The 15,536-nt window shown below is 40.3% G+C and overlaps 1 protein-coding gene across 1 annotated transcript in view; it reads right to left on the bottom strand.

The window, feature by feature from the left end:
• ARHGAP31 (Rho GTPase activating protein 31) overlaps positions 1-15,536 on the bottom strand; it is an 84,760-nt gene that overhangs the window by 23,299 nt on the left and 45,925 nt on the right. The window lies entirely within an intron of this gene.

A 15,536-nucleotide genomic window follows, 5' to 3' on the forward strand; every position in this document is an offset into this window, starting at 1 on the left:
GAGAGTCCCATTAAACGGTGGCAGAGCCTCTCTGCAGTGACCAGGAAAGGATATTGTAATTGGTGAGATCAAGAATAGCAAAATAAAATCATTGAGGTGGCCACAAATTGATTTACAGACCTAGACAGCAGGTCGCACGACAGTTCTGCAGCAGCCATGGTCATCATCTGCTCTGACAATAACGGCCTCTAATCACACGGCTGCTCTAGCCATACCATGAAATGCAAGAAAAAGGCTTTTTCCAGAGGGGAAAGTGATTCAATCGTAACTGGGAGCATGAAGAAGTGGGAATCCTCCAAGCAAGCTGTTCTCAAGAGGTCTCCAGCTTAGCTGTGTTGTGCCAACTGGTCTGATTAGTTTGCTTAAAAATCAGAGAAGCATCTACTCTTGTGTGTGAGCCTAGTGCCCAGTGACTAGGGTTTAGAAATACCTAGAGAGATTAGATTAGATGGAAATATAGGCCAGATCCTCAAATTGACATAGCTCCTTGGGCTTCAAAAGAGCTCCACCAATTTATACCAGCTAAGGATTTAGAAAAGAGCCCAAACTACTAAATTCATATCCAGATCTGGAGTTCAGGTGTGTTTCAATCTGAGGTTTTGCTTTCTCCCATTACACAAGTATCTGAGCCAGTCATCCTTTTGGTTCAGATCCATCCCCTGCAGTCCCCAGTGCACTCAGCTGGCAGAGTCCTTCCCTATTAAATGCAAATCACTACACTAATGCAGTATGAAGGCTGTACAGTTATAATCCCAAGACAGTCAGGAAATGCAGACGTTAAGGTTCCTCACAGCAGCATTAACTCGGCCACATTGTGTGTCCCATATTCTCTGTAGGACAAACAGTAATAGATTAAGCTGTACATTTAACCAGAAAACCAGGCCTAGCCAGTACCGTGAAGCGAGGCTACTGGCTGAACCTTTCCTGGGTTCTAGTGGTTATAATATGCAGCAGTAAGGTCATATCAGCAGGGATTTTGATATTTAGGACCCAGATCCAGCAGACCAAGGAGGGTCTGAATATAGCACAACTGGTGCGGTCCCACTGCACAACGGAGAAGGCATGCGGGAGCCATCCCAGGGGGGCTGTACCTCTTACGTACCATGCAGCACAGCACCACTGGGGCCATAACATGGAGCAGTGCATTGGGGAGGGATGGGAAGGGGTTATTGGATCCATTTCCTACACCAACCCACCAGTGCTGTTTTTTCTTGTCCTGGCCATTAAGGGAAAGGTTTTTGTTTTTTTCCTGGAGGATTTTGCTACTTAATGTAGCATGACACTTACATGTCCCCTCATGCCCACTCTCTCCCAGCAGTAGGATCCTGCTCAGGTCAGGCAGGGAGAATGTGTGGAGAGGTCACAAGAGGAGTAGTCATCTTTGCACTCCACTAAAAGTCTTAGCAGATGCCATGAGGTCAGTCAGAAGTGATTTTTCAACCTTTTATAACATTTTCATGCCTGCCCCTGCAAGCCAAGCCAAGGCACCAGTCCTTAGTGAGGTCTCTGCCCATGCCGAGGATCAGGTTTCAAACTTCAGCCACCGTCACTGTACTCCCATTCAGAACACAATGGGCCAGATATATCAGGGACAATTTGTTGTTTCAGAAAGTGGAGGCGGTAACCAAGGAGACAGCCATTTTAGACTTGATTCTGACCAACAAGGAGGAGTTGGTAGAGAATTTGAAGATGGAAGGCAATTTAAGTGAAAGTGATCATGAAAGGATTGATTTCATGATTCTAAGGAAAGAAAGGAGTGACAACAGCAGAATAAGGACAATGGACTTCAAAAAAGCAGACTGTAACAGACCCAGAGAACTGGTAGGCACAGTCCCATAGGAAGAAAATCTGAGGGAAAAAGGAGTTCAAAGAGAGCTGGCAGTTTCTCAAAGAGTCAATATTAAAGGTGCAACAGCAAACTATCCCAGTGCAAAGGAAAGATAGAAAGAATAGTGAGAAGCCAGCGTTGCTCCCTCAGGAGCTCTTTAATGACCTGAAAATCAAAAAGGAATCCTATAAGGAATGGAAACATGAACAAATTGCTAAGGGTAAGAACAAAAGAATAGCTCAAGCATGAAGGGACAACATCAGAAAGGCTAAGGCACAAAATGAGTTATACATAACAAGGGACATAAAAGGCAATAAGAACTGGTTCTTTAAATAATTTAGGAGCAAGAAAAGATGAAGAAAAGTGCAGGTACTCTCCTTAGCGGGGAAGCAGAGCTAATAACTGATGATATCAAGAAGGATGAGGTATTTCATGCCTATTTTACTTCAATTTTCACTAAAAAGGTTAATGGTGACCACATACTCAGCATAATTAATATTAACAACCACCAGGAAGGAATGCAATCAAAACAGGAAAAGAACAGGTTAAACAACATTTAGATAATTTAGGTGTATTAAATTCAGCAGGGCCTGATGAAATGCACCCTAAGGTACTGAAGGAACTAGCTGAAACAATCTCACAATCATTAATGATTATATCTGAGAAATGGAGAACAGGTGAGGTCCCACAAGACTGGAGAATGGGAAACATAGTACCCGTCTTTAAAAAGAGAAAAAAAGAAAAATTGGGGAATTATGGACCAATCAATCTAACCTCGATACTTGGAAAGATACTGGAACAAACTCCTAGAGGACAATAGTGTTATAAGTAATAGCCAACATGGATTTATCAAGAACAAATCATAGCAAACCAACCTTCTTTGTCAGGGTTATTGTCCTACTGGATGGGGAAGCTGTAGATGTGATATCTCTTGATTTTAGTAAGGCTTTTGACACTGTCTAACATAACATTCTCATAAGCAAACTAGGGAAATGTGGTCTAAATGAAATTACTATAAAATGGATACAAAACAGTTTTAAATACTATACTCAAAGAGTAGTTATCAATGGTTCGCTGTCAAAGTTGGGGAATATATCTACTGAGGTACTGCAGGAGTCTGTTCTGGATCTGGTACTATTCAATATTTTCATTAATGACTTGCTTAATGGACTGGAAAGTATGCTTATAAAATTCACAAATGACACCAAGGTAGGAGGGGTTTCAAGCACCTTGGAGGACATGATTAGAATTCAAAATGACCTTGACAAATTGGAGAATTGGTCTGAAATCAACAAGATGAAATTCAATAAAGATAAGTGCAAAATCCTACACACTCAGGAAGAAAAAAATCATATGCACAGCTACAAAATGGGGAATAACTGGTTAGGCAGTAGTACTGTTGAAAAGAAGTTATAGTGGATCACAAACTGAATACGAGTCAACAGCATGAGGCAGTTGCTAAAAATGTTAATATAATTCTGGGGTGTATTAACAGGAGTGTCATACATAAAACATGGGAGGTAATTGTCCCCAGTCTACTTGGCCTGGTGAGGCCTCAGCTGAAGCACTGTGTCCAGTTCTTTAGGAAAGATGTTTAGAAATTGGAGGGAATCCAGAAAAGAGCAATAAAAATGATACAAGGTTTAGAAAACCTGACCGATGAGGAAAGGTTAATAAAACTGGGCATATTTAGTCTTGAGAAAAGAAGGCGGAGGAAGGGCCTGATAACAGTCTTCAAATATGTTGAGGGCTGTTATAGAGAGGATGGTGATCAATTGTTCTCCATGTCCACTGAAGGTAGAACAAGAAGTAATAGGCTTACTCTGCGGCAAGTGAGATTTAGGTCACATATTAGGAAAAACTTTCTAACTATGAGGGTAGTTAAGCACTGGAATAGGTTTCCCAGAGAGGTTGTGGAATCCCCGTCACTGGAGGTTTTTCAGAATAGGTTGGACAAACACCTGTCAGGGATGGTCCAGGTTTACATGGTCCTTCCTCAGTGCAGGGGGCTGGACTAGATGAGCTCTTGAGGTCCCTTCCAGCCCTACATTTCTACGATTTGGTGCTCCCGGCTAAGTGGCTCTCTGAGGTTTAATCAGCAGAACGGAATCTTCGTGTGGTGTTGAGCCAGTTTTATGCCATCTCTGTTACTGACAACCCCCCTACCCCCAGTGTAAAAGATGGGGCCAAGAGAAAGGAAGCATGGCCAGAGCACTGTTACACTCTAGCAATCCCCAGCTGCAGGAATGGCCCCTTAAGGTTGTTCTAAGTTTCTCTGCAAGACCAGCAGCCTGAGGATCAGACTGCCCCAAAGGTGACTAACAGCAACCCTGGTGGCTCCCCACACCTCTGAACTGTACTGGGTACAAGATAATCTGGCCTAATGTGGTTCCGATTTGTTTGTTTGACCATTTTGCAATGGGAAACATTAATTTTATTCAATTTTTCATAACTCAAAAATGGGGGAAGAAAAGGGTTTTCCTCAAACTTTCCTCCTCCTCCTCCTAATCTAATACACCTTTGGGGAAGGCACCAAGTATGAAAAATTTCAGCCCGAATGTTGAGTGTTATGAAAGGTTGTGAAAATGCTGGAATAGAAATATCCCAAGCTATATATGTACTGGGTGCTCACGGGCATCTCTTTTCATATGCAGGGCTTTGGAGCGGAGCACGGAGCAGTGGAGCTGCAGGTTTTTGCCTGGAGCTGGAGTGGAGCCGGAGCACAGAAAATCCTGACCGCTCCACTGCTCCAGTTTTTTTTTTTCATTTTCAATCCAAAATGAATTATATTTAGCAAGAAAGTCCTAAAGATGCCAAAAAGTTTCAAATTGTATAACAACTGATATTAACATTTACTTTACCACTTTACGTAATATGTCACAGTTATTCTCACTTCGGCCGAAATCAAGATTTAATGTACAGATACAAAATTACAAAGTTTTGTGGAGATATGTTTTATTAAAGAATCAGATAATTATCAGACATCCTGCAACACTGCAGACGGCTCCCACCCTTGTGCCAAGGTTAGGCGAGTACGTACTCATGTAGATTAGTTAGATAAGTATGTGTTGATACTTCTTTTGTAAGGATTGATCAATGAGACGTGCTGAGTGCTGCGATTACGGAAAAGTGTGATGCAAAACGCAACGTTTAAGATATCACGAACAGGTATATTGCAAAAAACTAATGTTTTTGTTTATTGATATATTATGATATCGCAAGAGATATGAACCACTTACGCTCATTTCTCACACTGGCTCCCATTACCGGTACATTTGTTCATTTATACATGTTCCCGTATCATTCTGGCGGACTTATTTGATATGTCATCTGTTCAACGGCCTTTTGGTAGCGTTGTTTGTAATTTTAAATTTACTGAAAAAGTTGTGTGCAGCAGGCATATAAATATACAGTAAACATTTTTGCATAAATTAGGAGTGATTTTTGTGATATATCCAGAGTGATTGGAAAATGTCCAACACAATTTTGGGGGTGAATCCTTAGGTCATTTTAAGAAAAAATGTTTCTGTGAACACGTGTCCTAAAATTCTTCCTAAGGGAGCTACAGTCCCTTCAAGGAGGTGATGAAAAGTTAATTTCTGATTAATATCTCAAAAACGCTTTAATATAAAGTAATGAAATTATGTCTGTGTCTTAGCATTAGTATGTGCTACCATATTACGTTATCCAAAATTATTTAAACCATAGGCATCCTGAACTGGCGGTTGCTCATTTTTATTTCATATTTCAAGAAAGGCTTGTCATCGACTGCCCCTGGCTACGACCAGTACTACTTTGTTCCATAATAAAGTTAATAATTTTTGGTTATTATTTATTACATTTAAAAATTATGGTTCCAAAGCTGAAAAATAAGTAATAAGTAAAATTGTTTGTATCATTCTAAGCAGATTAAAATTTTTAAACAGTTTTCTCAGAAACGGTTAATTATACAAAATAAATTAAGAGTATCATTTTAATGCATGTTTTAGCATTAAATCATATTCCAGGGTTGTATCTGTTAAATACTAGTTTTTCACTAGGAGGGTGGTGAAACACTGGAATGCGTTACCTAGGGAGGTGGTGGAATCTCCTTCCTTAGAAGTTTTTAAGGTCAGGCTTGACAAAGCCCTGGCTGGGATGATTTAATTGGGGATCGGTCCTGCTTTGAGCAGGGGGTTGGACTAAATGACCTCCTGAGGTCCCTTCCAACCCTGATATTCTATGATTCTATGAAATAGTCGAAGATTTAAAAAATATTAAATAAAATTGGCCCAGTCCCCCCAGTTCACGATGCCTGTAGTTTAAATAATTTTATTTGAATGATGTTGTATGATAGAACGTTGGAAATAAACTTTAACGGGAAAGCGGATTCAAATTGCAAGCACAGTCCTTTTAGTAAAGAGAGCAAATTTTCAGAAATACATTTTTTCTTCATCAGGCTGGAAACATTATACAAGAGAGAGCAAATAACAGGTTCTATCTTGTATAATCTATTCAGGCTGATGAAACAAAAACCTATTTCCGAAAATTTGATCTCTTTACTAAAAGGACCGTGCTTGCAATTTGAATCCGCTTTCCCATTAAAGTTTATTTTCAACCTTGTAACGTGTAGCCTCGTTACTTCCCAACAAGTAATGTTGTAGAATAGCAATAGCACATACTAACGCTATGGCACATACCAAATTTCATTGATATATCTATATTAAAGTGTTTTTGAGATATTAATTAAAAACTTGGAAAATATTTTGAATATTTTTACCGCAAAATTTCATAAGAAAAACTAACTTGCAATTTATAAATAAAAATTTATATTATGTATATTAAAATACTTCTTACTTCATTAAAACTGCAAGAAACATGTTACAATATTAAAATATACTTTAATAATAATTTTGTGTAAAAAGAAAATGCGATCATTTTTGTCCAGAAAATCCAAAATAAATTCAAAGTACCTTAACTGGTTAAGATATCACAAGCAGGTACATTATAAAAAAAATGTAATGCTTTTGTTCATTGCTTTTCGAAGATCATAACAAGAAACATTTGGATGCAATAGCAGCACAAGAAGATCTGGCCATGGCTTCCACAAAAAAATCAAATCTGCCCCCCATGATTGATAGCCGATTTATGGAAAAGGATCTCAACTACGTCTTTACTTTTGAATTTGAAAAGCCCAAATTTGGGCTTTTGGGAAAAGCAAAGAAGAAATCTGCAACGTGCAAGGTGGAAAAGGAAGTGAATGGCGAGCTCAAACCATGTAGCTTCAAGACAAGTGAAGCAAGTGCCGTGAAAAGTTTCAGCCTTTGGCGGCATGTAAAACGTAACCATTCTGAAAACTATGCGGCTCTAGTTACAAAAAGGGACCAGGAAGATGAGGCAAAACAAAAAGTTGACGCAGCTAAATGACGTCCATCTGGCTCTTTGAAAACTCCTGTAGAAAAGATTTTTTGCGGAGCTTCATCTGAAAGGAAACCCAAAATTAAGCAAACAAAACTTGACTCATATTTGAAGTCCTCAAAGGTTACAATCACCATGGATGCCAATACTTTCTGTGAAGGGCTGATGGAAATGGTTTGCTTGAGTTCAACACCACTCACTACCTTCAGGCTAAAGAACAAAAGATCCAAAAAATTGCAGGTGAAATGGGTTGGCAGCTTGGCGTTTTGACAGGGCATGATGCGGTTCATCATTTAGTTGTCAGCACAGCTGAGTCTGGTCGCGAAGAGCTCAAGAAAGCTTTGGAGCAAAAGCTGTGCTACCTGAAAATGGATGCGGCAACCTGTGGAAACAGAAATTTCCTTGCAATCAATGCTCAGTACTACGGAGAAGGAAAAAATAAAGCTGTGGTAAAAATCTTGGACATAATTGACACTGAAGGGCGTCACAATTCTTCGTATGTGAAAAGTCAAGTAAAAGCTATTTTAGAAAAATTTGGGATCAGTGAAATGCAAGTGCTGAGCATCTGCGTTAACAATGCAGCAAACATGACGTGTTGCCGTCAAAAATTTCAGCGAGGACAATAAAACCATTTCTACCTCTGAGAACTGGTATGTGGACAGAACTGAAGCTATTTTGCCTGATGAAGGAACTAAAGGAATGGATGAAATCAAACTCAACATGGATGCTGCTGCGCAACGGGTTAATGACCCTAGCCTCATATTTCCAACATGGCTTCATGAGGACTACTCAAAAGTCCAACTGATGAGGTGTGGTATTCACACTCTTCAGTTGGCAATCTGGGATGGACTGAACAAAGAACATGCGAAGAAATTTCTAGCAAAAATTTGACAAGTCGTTGTCAAACTACGAACCCCAAGTATTCCAAGTGTTCTGCTTGATTTACGTGGGGTAACTCAATCATTGGATACTGTGACTCGCTGGGGTTCAACATTTGCGATGATTGATGAGCTTCTTGTTTTTCAATCTTACTGTGAACAAGTGGCTGCTGCTGGAACAAGAGAACTCAAGTTAACAAAAGCTGAATGGGACGAAGTGAAATACCTGCGAGACCTCTTGGCAAAGGCAAACCAAATAACCATGAATCTTCAAGCTGTCGATATAACCCTGGGAGTTTTAATGAAGGAATGGTGAAAACTGTCAAAATTCTTGCAAGAAAATGGTGGACAAATTGCAGAAGGAATTCTATCCTCCATGCAGAAATGTGAAGAGAAGCTTTTTGACAATATTCATTTCCTTGCTGGAGTTTATGTTGACCCACTGTATTGGATTCTTCTTACCTCAAGGGAAATACCAAAGGCAAAAGAAGGGCTCTTGATATTGCTTGACGACTTGAAAAACAAAATCTATTGCTACATTTGAACTCGGCGAAAGAGGTTGAAGTAAACGAAACACAACAAAAGGAGTCATCGACAATCGAATTTGCAGTTTCGGAAAGTTCACATCCTTCAGAAATAGCAGGCTGTTCTCAAACTTCCCTCTCCACTCTGAACTTGTTTGAGCGTCCATCCCTGAGACGTCTTCAACCATCACAGGGAAATGGAGATAATTCAAGCACCAATTCTTCAGAAGATGACGCCTTCTAAAAGGAATTGGATAAACAAGAAAGACGCCGGCAAGTTTCTGAGATTCATAATTGTAATGAAGCGAGAAACTTTTGGGGAAGATTGTGAGGCGATGGAGTCTATTGGTAGGCTAAAAGTTAAGTCTGTTTTTGAGGCCACAGCTACCCACACCGCATTCAGGCTGCCTGTAGAATTGCTTCGAGCATGCCAACAACTCAAGCTAGTGTAGAGCGACTGTTTTCGGCTTTAAAGTTAATTTTAAATGATTTGCAGCAGGCTATGAAACATGACTTGATTGCTGCAATAATTTTTTACAGAATGAATTATGAATTATTCTAGTTTGTATCATTGTTGATGACATTAAATTGTTTTAAAAGTCTGAATAAAAATGTTTTTTCAAAATTACAGTACGCACTTTTTTATTTAGTTAAAAATTAATTTGAGTCAGAGCGTGGAGCGGAGCTGTCACAATTGGTGCTGGAGCAGAGCTGGAGTGGAGCAATTCAAAAATTTGATTGCTCCAAATTCCTGTTCATATGTGTTCATTTGGCAATGTAAAAATGACACCAATCATTTCAGCAGCACATGAGCAAGTCATGTAAATTAAACCAATAAGACAGCGTGACTGCTTGTCACCCCGCCCTCTCCCATTGCCATTTCACAAATCCCATCCCTCCTTAGCCTACCTACAGTCTCCCTAAGCCACCCCCTTGTCAAAAGCCAGGGAATAGAAAGGCTTTGCAACATGGCTTGATAATCAACAGGTTTAAGCTGTGTCAGAATAGTCTCTATAGCACTGAGCTGGGAAGCCCTCCCTACAGAATTATTTCTATGTGGAGTTTCATCTGGGTGATTACATCGATGACTCCTCATGATGATTAATTTGAGCACCCACCCACTGCAGTCATTTTGGGAATTCTTGACCTTTAGTCTCCTGTGCGTTAGCCTGAGAATGCCCTCTTTCATATCCCTATTCTGCTTCCACACACATGCACTGAACCCCAGCAATGCATAGATCTCATACATCTGCCAGCAATTACTCTGAAAGTCACATGATCCAAACAAGTAACTCTCCTCTCTGGAGATTTCAAAGTTGTTGCACCAAAGTAACAGAGAGGAGAATTTGTCCTGTGTCTTTACAGCACAGGGCTCATTATACTGTCTCACTATCCAATACTGAATCAAACTCAAGGACCTTGTGCTGATTAAAGACCCTCAAGAGGATGGGTCAGGACTAACCCAGAGATGTGACTTCTGTCTCTGTGGCCTTCACCTGCTGTAATAGCTGTGTTCATTAGAAACCATGAAACTGTCTACAAAACAGGGAAAATGCATGGCAGCAAGAGACAGAACCTTCTCAGTAGCAGCCCCTTGGCTATACAACTCCATCCTGAAGGATTAGTTCAAACAGGAATTATTCTAGTTCAGACAGAAATTATTTCCAGGAAGTTTTATGACCTGTGCCATGCAGGAAGTCACACTAGATACTCAGACAGGTCCCTCCTGGCCTTCAAAACTATGCATCTATGGTTCTTCCATGATGTCACTGCCTTCGAGATGAAATGTGAGACTCATCCTTTCACAGTAACAGCATCCTCCTCCCAGCAACGGCAACTGTCCAGTTTTTTCACAGTTGCTATCTGGTCACCCTACCTTAGTCAGACAGCATGAAGGATAATCAGATATAAGAAAAAAATACCAGAAATTCAAGAGTCATTTACAAGTGACTAATTTGACCTCAGGGGAAAAAAACTTGTTTAAAAAAATCTCTTTTCATCTACTGAGCCTGGGATTTGTATGGAATAAATCAGGGCAAGAGGCCTCAGGCAGATGAGAGAATCTCTTATGCACCAGTGTGGATAAAAATCAGTGAAGCTGGGAATGAGTGACAGGGGATGGATCACTGATGATTACCTGTTCTGTTCATTCCCTCTGGGGCACCTGGCACTGGCCACTGTCGGAAGACAGGTTACTGAGCTAGATGGATCATAAATTCTTTTTTAAAAAAAAAACTGGATTTTTTTAATTTAAATCAGATTTTTTGATAAAATGCTTTTTTTTTTAGGAAAAAACCTGTCTAAAGATAGTTTTAATTAAGATGCATTATAGCGCAAAGATATCTCATCATGGCATAGGGATTACAAATTCTAATTCTATAGTATGAGAGAATATATTCATGTAACGTTTAAGAAAAGTTTTGTAAATGAGTTCCAATAGTTCATGGATTAGGGACCCAATCTTATGGGGCTCCAGGAGCTTCTGCATAGATTATTTAGGTTAATCTTTCTATCTACCCAATGGGACTCAGTGCTCAGTCTACAAGATACTATCAGAAATGCTTAGTTTTGAAGTTCTCAAATTGGATTTGTGTCTCCAGAGATAACATGCTTGTTAACAGCAAAAATGTTTTAAATAAAATAAATAAATAAATAATATATAGAGGTGAGAAATAACAGACCTCAACCCTATTGTCCCTCTGCAAATTTGTGTACACAGAGTCAATTCCTTATCTCTCTCTAAAAGAGCAAAGTTTCAAAAAGTTCAATGAATCGAAGATTTTTGGGGGCGGAATAGATCTGGACAAGGAGAAGAAGTCTGGAGGTAAATGTGAGAAGGGAGGGACAGGCAGTAGAAACAAAAATGAAACTGTTTGAGCAGCATATTCCAGAAGTCTTGAGGTCCTTCTGAGTGTAGCCTTCATTGATTTGAGATCTACCATGCCATTCTCTCATTAGAAAGGAAAATCTATAATGGCAGCAGGCTGTAAAAGAGACCCAGTTTGGGAATATTTTAATGATGTTCCTCTATCTGCGGGTAAGACAGGCATGCGTGCAAAATGCAAACAGTGGAACAAAGAAATGCAAGGCCTGGTTGCCCAAATGAAATAACATCATGAGAAGTGTTCCTTCGCAGGAGGAAGCTGCCTTGAAGATGATGAAAGGAACATGCAGGATCTTCAGGTTGGTAAATTTTTTTTATTTCTTATTTGTTTCTTAAGGACTGCCTGTCTTCCTTCTGGACTATTCTTGAATTCTCATGTTTGAGCAAAAAAATATAGTTGTTACTCCATGGTACTATCATTTTAGATGCAGTTGTGATAAAAAATAAACAGCTGAAATAGGCAGATCTTCCTTTTACAATTTCATCTTTAAAGTAGTACTGAGTATCAGTGAATGCAATGATGGAATTGGGCGCAGACTCACCCAGTGGCGCCTCCTGCTGGCTGTCTGGGAATTAGCTCTTTTTACCAGCTCTGGAGCGCCCTCTGCCAGTGTCTCGCCGTCGCTGGCCCCCGTGTCCCTCCCGGACCCCCGTGCCCTTTTACCTGGGGTGCTGCCCCTCCAAACCCACAGATCTGGGTCTCCCCTCCCCAGGGAATCCCTACCCACTATCTCCACTTTCCCTCAGCCTATGGGCTACTGCTAGTCACCATCTAGCCCCCTTTCACTGAGGCCAACTGCAGTCTGTACAAGCCAGTCATCATAGACAAGGGAGGTTTTGACTTGCTGCCTTCCCCTGCAACCCAGTACCTCCAAGGGCCTTGTACAAGGCCCTGCAGCCTGGGGAGTTGCTGGCCTGGAGCTCCCCAGCTCCTCTGGCCTTCCCCCAGCCCTGCTTCATTCCAGTACCCTTTAGCACTCAGGCAGCTAGGTCCATCTCCCTCCTCAGCTAGAGGGAGATTTTGTGTGCTTCTGGCCCACTACCCTCTTATAAGGGCCAGCTGGGCCCTGATTAAGCCAGCCGTGGCCTGACTGGGGTGTGGCCCCAGGGCCGGCTCCAGCTTTTTTGCTACCCCAAGCGGCAAAGAAAAAAAAAAAGAAGCAGGGCCCACCGTCGAATTGCAGCTGAAGAGGGAGAGAGGGAGTGAACCACCCGCTGCCGAATTGCCGCCGAAGACGCAGACGTGCCGCCCCAATCTCGGACAGAGTGCCACCCCTTTCTATTGGCCACCCCAGGCACCTGCTTCCTTCACTGGTGCCTGGAGCTGGCCCTGCGTGGCCCCCAGCTAAGGCTGCTTCTCCCAATCAGCCCTGCTTTTCCTTCCCTGCCATAGCCCTCTCCTCAGGCTGTTTTAAGCCTTTTAAGGCAGGAGCGGGTGACCACCCCTCTACAAATGAGTAATACTAAATGAGCAGTATGGTAATAATAATTAAATAACTGCATTGACTTATTTTGTTTAGGAGAATCCATCCTCAATATGCAGGATTCTGAAGACTATCCACCTTCAAGATCACCATCATTTTCTACAGTTTCAGAGTTATCTGCCAATGATAGTGTTTCAGTCACATCATGTATGTCACATAGCCACAGTATATCAACTGTAGCAAAAAGAAAAAAAAAATCTCCATTATCCAGAAACAACCATAGATAAATTTGTGATAAGAACCAGCAGATTACAAAAAGAGGTAATTGATGAAAAAATTGCCCGGTTTGTTTATGCAACAAACTCTCCTTTCCGTCTGATTGAGAACCCACACTTCATTAACATGGTTCAGTCACGGAGACCAGGATACAATCCACCCAACAGAGCAGATGTCGCAGGCAATTTGCTGGATAAAGTATATGTAAGAGAAATTGAGCAGTGTCCAAAAGGTCTAGAGGGTAAAATTGTTAACCTGAGTCTGATGGGTGGAGCAATGTCCACAATGATCCTGTTGTATGTGCTTGTGTGACAACACAAGAAGGGAATGTCTTCCTTACAGAAACAATTGATACATCAGGAAATGCACACACAGCAGAATACCTACAAGTAGCAGCAGTAAAAGCTATAACAAACTGTGAAAAAATATTCAAATGTCTAGTACACAGCTTGGTCACAGACAATGCTGCAAATGTATCCAAGATGAGAAGAAATGATTCAGAAGAGAGTGAAGAGAGTCCCAAGCTAGTAACATATAGCTGCAGTGTTCATTTGGTGCACCTCCTAGCCAAAGACTTTAAAGGCTAATGTTGTTCAAATTGAAAAATACTTCCATAACAACCACTTTGCACAGCTGCTCTGAAAAAAAAGTGGGAAGAACCACGCTAACTCTCCCACAAGACGAGCGATGGAACTCACTAGTGGACTGTTTTGAGCACTCTATCAAAAACTGGCCTAATCTGATGACAGTTTGTGAACAAAATCATGAAAAAACAGATGGCACTGTCACAGCCAAAGTTCTCAACACTGGACTTAAGAGAAATGTTGAACACATGCCGAGTACCCTGAAGCCTATTTCTGTAGCCTTGAACAAAATGCAGGGAAATAGCTGTTTTATTGCTGACGCTGTTGAAATTTGGAAGGAACCGAGTGAGAGCTTAAAAAGAGAAATATGCAATGACGGAGTTAAATTACAAGCATTAAAAAAACGAATGGGACAAGCACTATCTCCAGCTCATTTTCTTGCATATATTCTCAATACTCGGTACCAGGGTCAAACCTTAACTGCTGAAGAAGAGGAGCTGGCTATGACATGGACATCCAGCAATCATCCCTCCATAATGCCAACTATAATAAACTTCAAAGCTAAGGGTGAACCATTCAAGAAATATATATGTTTGCTGATGATGTTTTAAAGAAAGTCACACCAGTGAACTGGTGGAAGTCACTTAAGCACTTGGATTCAGAGACTTTTGAAGCGATAATCTCACTTTTAACAGCAATAGCTTCTTCTGCCGGAAAGGAAAGAATATTTTCTTCCTTTGGACTAATTAATTCCAAATTGAGAAATCATTTGGGACCTGAAAAAGCAGGAAAGCTTGTTTTTCTTTTCCAGAATATGAACAAACAGGAAAATGAAGGTGAAGACGACTGAGCTTGCTGCAAAAGCCAATATTTTAAGTTTCTCATGTTGACCTGGCTGACATAGTCAATTTAACTATTTTAGTTAAAAACAATTTTAACAAAAACAAACCTGATTTTAAAAAACTTGAACGTTTAACTAAATTCAAAAATTCATATGCTTGTTTTGTTAAAATATTATATGTTTGCTGTTGAAGAAAAAAAATCCAGAATACATAATGTTGTTGTTTTAGTTAAATAAAACAATTTAAATATCTGTCTGGTGATGTTCTCCTCCTAATACAGCATGGCAAGAAAATCCTCCAAATATTAATGATTAACCTGTTGAACTGGAGATAGTTCACCTGCAAATGACTTCATAAATATCTGCTTCAATTACCTATTGTAAATGAAATAACCAAACAATCAAACCAAACTGATACAGCTGTAAAACTAATCTGAAAAGTTTTCAAAATAAATCACTTTAAAAATATATTATGTGTACCTTCTAAAAATGAAACCTACATCTATCTCTGAGTTGTGAAGAATATGTATTAAGGTTATAACAACCAACAAGAATGCACTTTTATGTAGAAATCCATAATTAAATTGAGCCTTCCTGACTAGTGATTTAAATCATGATTTAAATGAATTTCATTTAAATCAATTTGATTTAAAGCAAATCTACCCTGTTATGCACCAATTGAGGGAGGCTAACCCAATCCACAGGCAAGCAACAGAAGGGACCTGAGGGAATACAGGTCAGCAGCAAACCTTTTCAATACTTTTACCGAGTTTAAACATTTGTGTGAATTTAGTATTCATGGAAGTGAGGGGCAGATAACTATGGAGACAGCCTAACATAGCATAAACAGGTAATATACAAACAGAGCCCCTGCTGTTCCAGTGCTGGGCTCCCCACACA

The sequence above is a fragment of the Eretmochelys imbricata genome, chromosome 1 (assembly GCF_965152235.1).
Source record: "Eretmochelys imbricata isolate rEreImb1 chromosome 1, rEreImb1.hap1, whole genome shotgun sequence".
NCBI lineage: Eukaryota > Metazoa > Chordata > Testudines > Cheloniidae > Eretmochelys > Eretmochelys imbricata.